Here is a 12,884-nt window from a genome sequence, read left to right on the forward strand (position 1 = left end):
GCTGGATCAGATCAGGGTATCACAAAAAAGCCAATAACATTTTCACAAACCTAATTTATCTCAAAGAGATGTGAGATAGGCAGCTATCATGTCATAAACAATGAGCAACACAAACCTCTAACCTTACAGAACAGTCGAGTCTTACTCTATCCTGTAGAGAAATCTACCCACAACTTTCTAATAGTTAGCTGCCTTTCTATAAGGTGGCAGGCAACGCCCACACCTACTTTATCATCGGTTTTATAAAAGAGTGCCAACAATTCTAACTGAACTTGATTGTCTAGAAGGAGTTTTCACTGTGATGCAGTGAAAGATTTCGGATTCAAGTGTGCAATTAAATGAAATTAAGCTCTTCATTATGAGCGACACATTGCTACTTGGTTACCAATGTGTGGAAGAGTAATTAAAATATGCTGTGCATACGATACACTCTGTGCATACGATTCACCCTTCACTTTTCCACATTTTGTTACGTTACAGGCTTATTCAAAAATGATTAAAAACAGGTTTATAGAAATATTTGCAAATGTATTAAAATTCAGACCCTTTGCTACGGGATTTGAAATTGAGCTCAGGTGCATCCTGTTTCCATTGATCATCCTTGAAATGTTTCTACAACTTCCTTGGAGTCCACCTGTGGTAAATTCAATTGATTGGACATGATCTGGAAAGGAACACACCTGTCCACATAAGGTCCCACAGTTGGCAGTACATGTCAGAGCAAAAACCAAGCCATGAGGTCGAAGGAATTGTCCATAGAGCGCTGAAACAGGATTGTGTCGAGGCACAGATCTGGGGAAGGGAGCATTGAAGGTCCCTCTGCAGCATTGAAGGTCCCCAAGAACACAGTGGCCTGCATCATTCTTAAATGGAAGAAGTTTGGAACCACCAAGACTTCCTAGAGGTGGCCGCCCGGCCAAACTGAGCAATTGGGGGAGAAGGGCCTTGGTCAGGGAGGTGACCAAGAACCTGATGGTCACTGACAGAGCTCCAGAGTTCCTCTGTGGAGGTGGGAGAACCTTCCACATGGACAACCATCTCTGCAGCACTCCACCAAGGCCTTTATGGTAGAGTGGCCAGACGGAAGCCACTTCTCAGTAAAAGGCACATGACAGCCCGCTTGGAGTTTGCCAAAGGGTACCCAAAGGACTCTCAGACCATGAGAAACAAGATTATTTGGTCTGATGAAGCCAAGATTGAACACTTTAGCCTAAATGCCAAGCATCACGTCTGGAGGAAACCTGGCACCATCCCTACGGTGAAACATGGTGGTGGCAGCATCATACTTTAGGGATGTTTTTCAGCGGCAGGGACTGGGAGAGTGGTCAGGGTAGAGGGAAAGATGAACGGCACAAAGTACAGAGAGATACTTGATGAAAACCTGCTCTGGAGCATCTCTGAATGTCCTTGAGTGTCCTAGCCAGAGCCTGAACTTGAATCCGATCGAACATCTCGGGAGAAACCTGAAAACAACTGTGCAGCAACGCTCCCCATCCAACCTGACAGAGCTTGAGAGGATCTGCAGAGAATAATGGGAGAAACTCCCCAAGTACAGGTGTGCCAAGTAGAGGTCGACTGATTATGATTTTTCAACGTCGATACCTCTACCGATTATTGGGGGACAAAAAAAAACCTGATACCGATTAATTGGCCGATTTTTAGAATTGATTGTAATTAAAACTATCTAATTGTAATAATGACAATTTACAACAATACTGAATGAACACTTATTTTAACTTAATATAATACATCAATAAAATCAATTTAGCCTCAAATAAATAATGAAACATGTTCAATTTGGTTTAAATAATGCAAAAACAAAGTGTTGGAGAAGGAAGTTAAAGTGCAATATGTGCCATGTAAGAAAGCTAATGTTTAAGTTCCTTGCTCAGAACATGAGGACATATGAAAGTTGGTGGTTCCTTTTAGCATTCAATATTCCCAGGTAAGAAGTTTTAGGTTGTAGGAATTATAGGACTATTTCTCTCTATACCATTTGTATTTCATATACCATTGACTATTGGATGTTCTCATAGGCACTATAGTATTGCCAGTGTAACAGTATAGCTTCCGTACCTCTCCTCGCTCCTCCCTGGGCTCAAACCAGGAACACAACGACAACAACCACCCTCGAAGCAGCGTTACCCATGCAGAGCAAGGGTACCAACTACTCCAAGTCTCAGAGCGAGTGACGTTTGAAACGCTATTAGCGCGCACCCCGCTAACTAGCTAGCCATTTCACATCACATCATTACACCAGCCTAATCTCGGGAGTTGATAGGCTTGGAGTCAAAAACAGCAGATCTGCTGGCAAAACGCACAAAAGTGCTGTTTGAATGAATGCTTATGAGCCTGCTGGTGCCTACCATCGCTCAGTCACACTGCTCAATCAAATCATAGACTTAATTATAACATAATAACACACAGAAATGCGAGTCTTGGGTCATTAATATGGTCGAATCCGGAAACTATAGTCTCGAAAACAAGACGTTTTATTCTTTCAGTGAAATAGGGAACCGTTCCGTATTTTATCTAACTGGTGCCATCCATCAGTCTAAATAGTCCTGTTACATTGCACAACCTTCAATGTTATGTCATAATTACGTAAAATTCTGGCAAATTAGTTCGCAATGAGCCAGGCGGCCCAAACTGTTGCATATACCCTGACGCTGCGTGCAATGAACTCAAGAGAAGTGACACAATTTCACCTGGTTAATATTGCCTGTTAACCTGGATTTAGTTTAGCTAAATATGCAGGTTTAAAAATATATACTTCTGTGTATTGATTTTAAGAAATGCATTGGTGTTTATGGTTAGGTACATGTTGGAGCAATGACAATCCTTTTTCGCGAATGCGCACTGCATCGATTATATGCAACGCAGGACACTCTAGATAAACTAGTAATATCATCAACCATGTGTAGTGATTATGATTGAGTTTAATGCTAGCTAGCAACTTACCTTGGCTTCTTACTGCATTCGGCGTAAAAGGCGGGCTCCTCGTGAGGCAGGTGGTTAGAGCGTTGGACTAGTTAACCGTAAGGTTGCAAGATTGAATCCCTGAGCTGACAAGTTAAAAATCTGTCGTTCTGCCCCTGAACAAGGCAGACAACCCACCGTTCCTAGGCCGTCATTGAAAATAAAGATGTGTTCTTAACTGACTTGCCTAGTTAAATAAAGATTAAATAAAGGTGTAAAAAAAAAAAGATTTTTTAAAAATCGTCAAAATCGGCATCCAAAATCACCGATTTCCGATTGTTATGAAATCGGCCCTAATTAATCAGCCATTCCGATTAATCGGTCGACCTCTAGTGCCAAGCTGGTAGCGTCATACCCAAGAAGACTCGATGCTGTAATATCTGCCAAAGGTGCTTCAATAAATAACTTGAGGAAAGGGTTTGAATACTTATGTAAATGTACTATTTAAGTTTTTTATTTTTAATACATTTGCAAAAATGTCAAAAAACCTGGTTTTCACTTTGTAATTATGGGGTATTGTGAGAAGATTAATGAGGGGGGAAAAAACGATTTTATCTGTTTTAAAATAATGCTGTCACGTAACAAAAAGTGAAGGGGTCTGAATACATTTCGAAGGCACTGTATCAGCATTGCTCCTAGGCTACCTCCGGGACAGTCACCAAATCACACAGCAGTCTATCTATGCCAAGTTACCAGTAAGCATTGGATTGAGCCAGCAGCATACCACCCTGCATCCCCCTGCTTGCATGCTTCTGAAGCTAAGCAGGGTCGGTCCTTAGATGGGAGACCAGATGCTGCTGGAAGTGGTGTTGGAGTGCCAGTAGGAGGCACTTTTCCCTCTGGTCTAAAAACAAATATCCCAATGCCCCAAGGGCAGTGATAGGGACATTTCCCTGTGTAGGGTGCTGTCTTTTGGATGGGATGTTAAACGTGTGTCCTGACTCTCTGTGGTAACTAAAGATCACATGGCACTTATTGTAAGGGGGTTAACCCTGGTGTCCTGGCTAAATTCCTAATCTGGCCCTCATACTAACACAGTCACCTAATCATTCCCAATTTACAATTGGCTCATTCATCTCCCAGGTAACTATTCGTCACGTTCTTGCTGTAAATTAGAATGTGTTCTCAGCCAACTTACCTGGTGAAATAAGGGTTGAATAACATAAACTGCACACAATCATTAGTTTACAGTTTAGCAAACTGCTGTCTGTCTGAAAAATGCATATCTCAAACTGAAATGGTATTAAAAGGGCATGCCTGCCACAATCTTCACCTGTCCCTATACTCTGGTTTAGAAGAAGAATTCATGCCCATTTGTAATACAACGGTTGTGTATTTCACAGCTAATAAATATTTGTTTAAAGGCACATGGATAGTTTGCATTTTGGAATGAGCCCTGAGCATATAGTCCCTAATGACAGATTTAATTGAGCTATATCATAACTTGGGCTGTCCCGACTAAATATATTCTTAGTCGACAGAAAGACATCTGTTTTTTTTAGCAATCGATTGATTGGTCAATATTTTACAATGTCTATTTTTATATATGTGTTTTAATAAAATAAATGATATGCTTGTTTGATGCTGTTTGGTGAAATAAGACACAAATGACTCAAGAGGGAGCCAGAGATCAAGATAACCAGAAGAGAATAACCTTTACATCACCCGACCATCCTACTCCCGCTCCTGCTGGCTTTCGCTGATTCTGCAATTACACTCCTGAAGGAGTTGGCAAACTTTCTCATGAGGAAAGCCAATTTATCTCAACATTTCTACCAATCTCAATGCCAGTTATGGTTTTCATATGCACATTTTCGTGAAACAGTTTAATTTAATTTATATCTTTATATCTCAAAATCATTGTCATCTGGTTAATTAAAACTATCTAAATCTAAATTAAAATAATACAAACCTAAAAGTTACTTATATTGCCAATGCCGACCATGTAAAAATAGCCAACATAAAGCCAACAAATAAAAACATTGCAGCCTGCAGGTAAAAAAATATCCTGATAATAATAAATATCTTATAAATCACATTGCTACACATGGCCTGTCTGCAATGAACTTGAAACATTGTATCAGCTATTAACTTGGGTCCAGCCTGAAGCTCCCAAGTGTATAAAATATTCTGGGCCCTCAGAGTTTCCGGTGCCAGTGAGCATGGGACAGACACAGCTGCAGGCCATTTTGCGCAAAGGGATAAGAGCTCATCAGGTAGACCTATTTTATGACATTTCGACTGGATCAGAGCATGACATTTTTCCCTTTCACCGCTGAGTGGTTATCAAAAGGGAGAGAGCTAAAAAGATTTTTCACATACATTGAGGAAACTATTGTCATTTTCAATGGATGTAAAAACTTACTTGGTTTGCTTGTTGTTTGAGGTGAAGAAAACATTGCTGTGGAGAAGCTCCACAACTCATTAGTGGTAGTGCATTAATCCAATCAGAAATATTATCAGATCACCAAATGTGCACATTTATATGCCTACATTTGCGCTCAGGTCAGGTAGCCTATAGGACTACTTCTATGCATAATCAGGTGCATGTCCTTACTCAACATTGACAGTAGCGCTCCAAACAAAAGACAATGACTAAATTGACTAAATTCTTAAATGGAACGAAATAAACCAAAACTTGTTTCTCACAAGTGTAGCATAGGTTGTGAACTCTGCAACCAACGTGTTCACTCTGACAATGGGAACGGTAAAAGACTGGTTTAATAATATACAGTTGAATTTAGAAAGACAATCATGGTTGAAAATCGCGCACAAGACACGATTTCGACCAAACAATCAACCAGTTGACTAATTGGGGCCAGTCCTAATTATTACTGATGGAAAGGTCAATTTACGGTCTCATACACTGGTACCTAGTATGTTAATACTTTCGTTTCAGCTAACATTTCAAGGGGTCAAGTGATAACCGTTTAGTTGTGTTGCATTAAGCAACATGCAGACGCATCTCTTTTTAGGGGTGAGCGGATTCACAATAGGTTGAAATGAAACATGTCTATTGGACTATCCTAATTAAAGCTGATTCAAGCTAATAGGTAGTCAGGTAGTTTGGTGTGTGTGTGTGGCCAAATAGCTTTATTTTCATGTTACTAAACAAATGCTAATGCCTGGAGTTTGCTAAATGGAAGTGGCACTTCGGGTGGAACCGGAGCGAGCTGTGGTCAGATGACATGGAAATAGAGCTCTTTGGCCACACACACCAGTGGTGGGTTTGGCGTAAAAAGAAGGATGTGATGAGCAGAAAAGAACCCCGTACCTATTGTAAAATATGGTGGTGGATCTTTGATGTTTTGGGCTATTTTGCTTCCACTGGTCCTGGTGCCCTTGTTAAGGTCAACAGCATCATGAACTTTACCCAGTACAAAGACATTTTAGCTCAAAACCTGGTTGCAAGTGGATCTTCCAGCAAGACAATAACCCCAAACATACATCAAATTCCACAAAGAGATGGTTAAAATTGACCACAAAATCAACATTTGGCAATGGCCATATCTGCCTCTAGACTTGAACCCCATTGAAAGCCTGTGGTTTGAATTGAAGAAGGCAGTCCATAAGCGCATGCCAAGGAGATCAAGGATCTGGAAAGATTCTGTGTGGTGGAATGGTCTAAGATCCTTCCCAATATGTTCTACAATCTCATAAAACATTAGAAAAAGGGTCAGTGCCTTTATCCTGGTCAATCATTTCGAACCCTGTCTTTTTGAGAAGAAAAGTTGTCGAACAAAATCTCTTTCTCTGAGCAATTGCATTAGCATAGTATCATTAAATTGTTTAAAAAAAAAGGTTAGCATAGAATATAGCCCAGTATTTGTTTTATATATTTTATCCAGTTTACTAGAACATCTAGAAATACTAAATCCTGTGGGTTTTTACGATATTGCAGACCTTAAATATGGAATCTCACATAGGGGATGAGTGTGAAGTTTTCATTTTGTGGATATGCATTACATGGACACTGCATTACGTCAAACCACGACCATTTAAATGATTTAAGATGCCCTCAGTGGAAACTTGAAATGCTCTAAGTAACTGGCCTCAATATAACTGCAAGCTTAGCTGCATTTTCACTGGCTCAATTGGACGAAAAAAGGGTTAAAGTGAACAGGTACCTTCGTGCCCTTGCCCAAAAACAGATAACGGAAACATGCAGCTTTAAGAAGTAACTAACAAAAGCTACAAGTCACCCACTTCGTTTTTTTTTCGGTCTTCCAGACCCATGTACAGTTTGAACACATCTACTCATTCAAGGGTTTTTCTTTACTTTTAATGTTTTCTACATTGTAGCAGGTATTCAAAGGTGTGCTTTGTCAAAAGTTAATTTGTGGAATTGGCCTTCTTAATGCATTTGTGACAAGGTAGGGGTGGTATACAGAAGATAATACGGACTTGGTCTTTTACCAAATAGGACTAAGTCAAGAACAACTCAAATAAGCAAGGAGAAACAACAGTCCACCATTACTTAAAGACACGAAGGTCAGTCAATTCAGAAAATGTCAAGAACTTTGAACGTTTCTTCAAATGCAGTCACAAAAAAAACATCAAGCGCTATGATGAAACTGGCTCTCATAAAGCCCGCCATAGGAAAGGAAGACCCAGAGCTACCTCTGCTGCACCTCAGATTGCAGCCCAAATAAATGCTTCAGAGTTCAAGTAACAAACACATCTCAACATCAACTGTTCAGAGGAGACCGCGTGAATCAGGCCTGCATGGTCAAATTGCTGCAAAGAAACCACTACTAAAGGACACCAATAATAAGAAGAGACTTGCTTGGGCCAAGAAACAAGAGCAAAGGACATTAGACCGGTGGAAATCTGTCCTTTGGTCTGATGAGTCCAAATTTTATATTTTTGGTTTCAATCGTCATGTCTTTATGAGATGCAGATTAGGTGAACAGATGATCTCTGCATGTGTGGTTCCCACCATGAAGCATGGAGGAGGAGGTGTGATGTGTGGGGGTGATTTGCTGGTGAGTGTGCCTTGAATGCCTTGAATTATTTCATATTCAAGGCACACTTAACCTGCATGGCTAACAAGCATTTTGCAGCAATACGCCATCCCATCTGGTTTGCGCTTAGTGGGACTACCATTTGTTTTTCAACAGGATAGTGACCCAACACACCTCCAGGCTGTGTAAGGGCTATTTGACCCAAAAGGAGAGTGATGGAGTGCTGCATCAGATGACCTGGCCTCCACAATCCCCCGACCTCAACCCAATTGAGATGGTTTGGGATGAGTTGAACCGCAGAGTGAAGAAAAAGCAGCCAACAAGTGCTCAGCATAAGTGGGAACTCCTTCAAGACTGCTGGAAAAGCATTCCAGGTGAAGCTGGTTGTGAGAATGCCAAGAGTGTGCAAAGCTGTCATCAAGGGAAATGGTGGTACTTTGAAGAATCTAAAATACAAAATATATTTAGATTTGTTAAACACTTTTTTGGTTACTACATGATTTTATATGTGTTATTTCATAGTGATGTCTTCACTATTATTCTACAATGTAGAAAATAGTAAGAAATAATGAAAAAGCCTGGAATGAGTAGATGTGTCCAAACTTTTGACTGGTACTGTATATGTGTGTTGCTTAGTGCTTTTTGAAGAGGCCTTCAACATATGTAAAACTACACTTCAACATTCATGAATATATTGGTCGTCGGTTTACTTTGAGTAAGCACCAAAACAAGTGAGTAAGAATATCTGCTGTATGTGTCTACTTGAATAAATATAACAATTTATTTTGCAACACAAGAATGTATTGAAGATGAACTGATGGAAAGTCATCTTGGATTAGATTTTCTTGAATATAGTTAAAAGAAGCAGCTTGGAAAATTGGCATGTCACCATAGTGTTCAGACAGTCAGTGATATCCGACGTGACAGGCTTGATGACATACTTTAAAGGAAGATACTAAACATTTGACGTACAATCAAAAAGCCCAGATTTCAGAAATCAAAATCATTCCAGACTGTCACATTCCCATAATAATAACAAATGTCCATATTAAGGACATGATTGATGTCAAACTTGTGTAATGTTGAACGAGTGTCTCTAGATTAAATGCAATTTTCAATCAGGAAAACCACTCACTGTCAGTTTATAAGATACACCACCACGTTCACGAAAATGGATCGCTCCGACAGACTTTGAGTCATGCGGCCGATTCTTGCTATTTGAACTAGGCAGACAGGCATTGACGGATTCAGTTACTTTTTGATTGAAAGTTAGAATGGGCAAAACTAGTGACCTAAGCCTACTTTGAGCATGGTATAATCATCAGTGCCAGGGGCGCTGGATACAGTATCTCAGAAACATCCACCCTCCTGTGCTTTTCATGCACGACAGTGTCTAGGGTTTACCGAGAATGATGCGACAAACATAAAACATCCAGTCAGCGGCAGTCCTGGCGAAAACAGCTTGTTGATGAGAGACGTCGAAGAATAATGCTTAGAATCCTGCAAGCTTACAGGCGGGCCACACACAGACATATAATGGCGTAGTATAACCGTGGTGTGCAGAACGGCATCTCGGAATGCACAACTCGTTGATCCTTGTCACGGATGGGCTATTGCAGCAGAGGACCACACCGGGTTCCTCTCCTATCAGCTAAAAACAAGTAGAAGTGGCTCCAGTGGGCACGTAATCACTAACATTGGACAATTGAGGAGTGGAAAAACATTGCCTGTTCCTACGAATCCCAGTTCCTGTTGCATCATGCGGATGGCAGAGTCAGTATTTGGCGTAAGCAGCATGAGTCCATGGACCTACACTGCCTGGTGTCAAATGTAAGGGCTGGTTGAGGTAGTGTACTGGTGTGGGGAATTCTTTCCTGGCACGTTAGGTCACTTGATATCAATTGAGCAAAGATTGAATGCCACAGCGTATCTGAACATTGTTGCGGAACAAATCCAGAAATGCATCTTTGGGATGAGATGGAACGGGCTGTTGGCAGCATGAATGTACCGCTGTCCAATCTGCAGCAACTGTGTGATGTCATCACGTCAGCATGGACCAACATCCCTGTGGTTCCCGACACCTTGTAGAATCCATGCCCCAAAGGATGCAGGCTGTTCTGGAGTCAAAGGGGGGGGGGGGGGGCTGACTGTACAGCACATTTGCACTGTAGTAGTGCATTAACACATGTACAGGAGTTATTTGTCGTTTGCCAAGCATCTTCCCATGGCAAAAATCTAAGCAATCAAGACCCCCCCTCTTCTCTCTCTCCCCATTAGAAGTCACTTTAAAATCAATCAATTATTCAGTTAAATGTTTTGCATTCTCCACACATGTATTCAAAATGTGAATAAGAAATACACCGTGGTCTGCCAGACAAATTACCCACTGGACATTGTGAGCATCTTTGTGGTGGCTGCCTGGTCTGCGAATACAAATGAGGTTTGAACAAGGGTGGTTAGATCTACATAATCCACTGATCAAGGATAAGAGGAAACAGAGAGAACAAAGCTGCAAAAATCAGGATGAAAAGATAATTATGACTTTGATGACTCACCAGCTTTTGGTTTTTGGATGCCTAAAATGTTCTTGTTTTATCTTTTGCCTCTGTCACTTGACACCTTCTCAAATATATTGCACCCACTTCACAGAACGTACGAGCACTTGTTTCCCGTGTTTCAATAAATGGACAGCAAAATCTAAAGTCATTAATTGATTAAACCATTACCCAAAGTTTGGAGTACAAAACCTCTCAAATGACATATGTTACTAAATTCACACACTGTTAATGCAACCGCATATTACTTAGTAGTAGGGATGAGTGCGTTACTGTGTGAACGTGAATGCACACTTGTGTGTTTTTACATGAGTGGGGGCTTTTTATTTTAAATTTTTTCCTTCACCTTGATTTAACCAGGTAGGCTATTTGAGAACAAGTTCACATTTACAACTGCGACCTGGCCAAGATAAAGTAAAGCAGTTCGACACACAACAACACAGAGTTACACATGGAATAAACAAACACATAGTCAATAATACAGTAGAAAAAGTCTATCTACAGTGTGTGCAAATGAGGTAAGATAAGGGAGGTAAGGCAATAAATAGGCCACAGTGGTTGAAGTAATTACAATATACCAATTAAACGTCTGTGATTGATGTGCAGAAGATGAATGTGGAAGTAGAGATACTGGGGTGCAAAGGATCAACTCATGATGCCACAGGCTAATGCACATACATCACTATTAAAACCTGGTGAAAGCTGCCACTGGTTGTACTGTAGCTTCTAATCTAAAAAGTGCAATGGGAGAACCTTCAGATAGTGGCTGATCGGTGTGGGATGGGAATCATGTTTCCAATGTACTTTCCAATATATACAGTGGGAATCATAAGTATTCACCACCTTTCAGATTGTGTTAAATTACAAAGTGGGATTGAAACATACTCAATTGTGATTGTTTTATAATTGATCTACACAAAATACTCAAAGTGACGAGAAAAATCTACAAACTTCTACAAAGGAATACAAATTAAATAACTAAAATAAAGTTGTTGCATAAGTATTTACCCCCTTTGCTTAGGTAAGCCTAAATTAGTTCAGGAGTAACATTTGACCGAACAAGTCACATACTGTAATAAGATACATGGACTCACTCTGTGTGAAATAATAGGGGTTGACATGATTTTTGAATGACTAACCCTTCCTCTGTCCCCCATACATACATCAGTAAGGTCTCTCAGTCAAGTATTGAATTTCAAGCACAGATTCAACTACAAAGAACAGATAGCTTTCTGAAAGCCTCATATAGAAGGCCTGTGATTGGTAGATGGGTAACAATTAAACAAACAAAAAAAAGACATTTAATATCTCTATAAGCATGGTAAAGTTAATAATTATGCTATGGATGATGGAATAAACCGTCAAGACACATCAAAGATACAGTTGTCCATCTGAACTGAAGTGCAGGACAGGAAGGAAACTGCTTTTAGGTTGTCACCATGCGGCCAATGGCTGTAATGGGAGAACACTGAGGATGGGGAATCACGGCAAAGGGATAGACTTTTTTGGTCTAAATGCAAAGCCTCTTGTTTTTTGGGAAAATCCAACACATTACTAAGCAACTGCCTCCTTATTTTCAAGCATGTGGTGTCTGCATCGTGCTATCGGTACGCTTGACATCAGCAAAGACTGGGGAGTTGTTCAGGATAAAAAGAAACAGGATTGAGGTACGCTCAGGCAAAATCCTGGAGGAAAACCTGCTTCACTCTGCTTGACACCAGACACTGCGAGAGGAATTCACTTTTCAGCAGGACAATAACCTACACCACAAGGCCAAGTTGCTTGCGAAGAAGATAGTGAATGTTCCTGAGTGGCCAAGTTACAGTTTTGACTTAAATCTGCTTCAAAATCAATGGTGAGACTTGAACATTGCTGTCCCGCATGATCCCCAACACCTTGACAGAGCTTGAAGAATTTTGAAAAGAATAACGAGCAAATATTGCACAATCCAGGTGTGCAAAGCTTTTAGAGACTTTCCCAAGAACACAGCTGTAACCACTGTGTTTCTAAATATTGACTCAGGTATTCACCCACCTATCTTATCAAAGCATATTAGCGTTTTATTTTTCATGAATCTTATAAGTTTCCTGCCACGTTGACATTACAGAGTATTTTGTCTGTAGATTGTTGACAAAAAAGTACACATTTTACTACATTTTAGTCCCACTTTGTAACACAATAAAATCTGAAGAAATCCAAGGGAGGTGAATACTTATGATAGGCACTGTTTCCCGTATCTACCCGTTCCACTAGCTATCCACAACCACTACCTACCCTTTCCACTAACTCTGGGTCAGGTTGACATAAATCCACAGTGACAGTTGCAAGAGCCCAGTGTCCGATTCAGCCATAGTTCCACTAACAGGAGGATGAATGATCAGGATGG

At 40.4% G+C, this 12,884-nt stretch overlaps 1 pseudogene; it reads right to left on the reverse strand.

Moving 5' to 3' along the window:
- The window catches only part of LOC135523865 (glutamate receptor ionotropic, delta-1-like), a 408,015-nt pseudogene that overhangs the window by 24,864 nt on the left and 370,267 nt on the right, over window positions 1-12,884 (reverse strand).

This window comes from Oncorhynchus masou, chromosome 31 (assembly GCF_036934945.1).
Source record: "Oncorhynchus masou masou isolate Uvic2021 chromosome 31, UVic_Omas_1.1, whole genome shotgun sequence".
Taxonomy (NCBI): domain Eukaryota; kingdom Metazoa; phylum Chordata; class Actinopteri; order Salmoniformes; family Salmonidae; genus Oncorhynchus; species Oncorhynchus masou.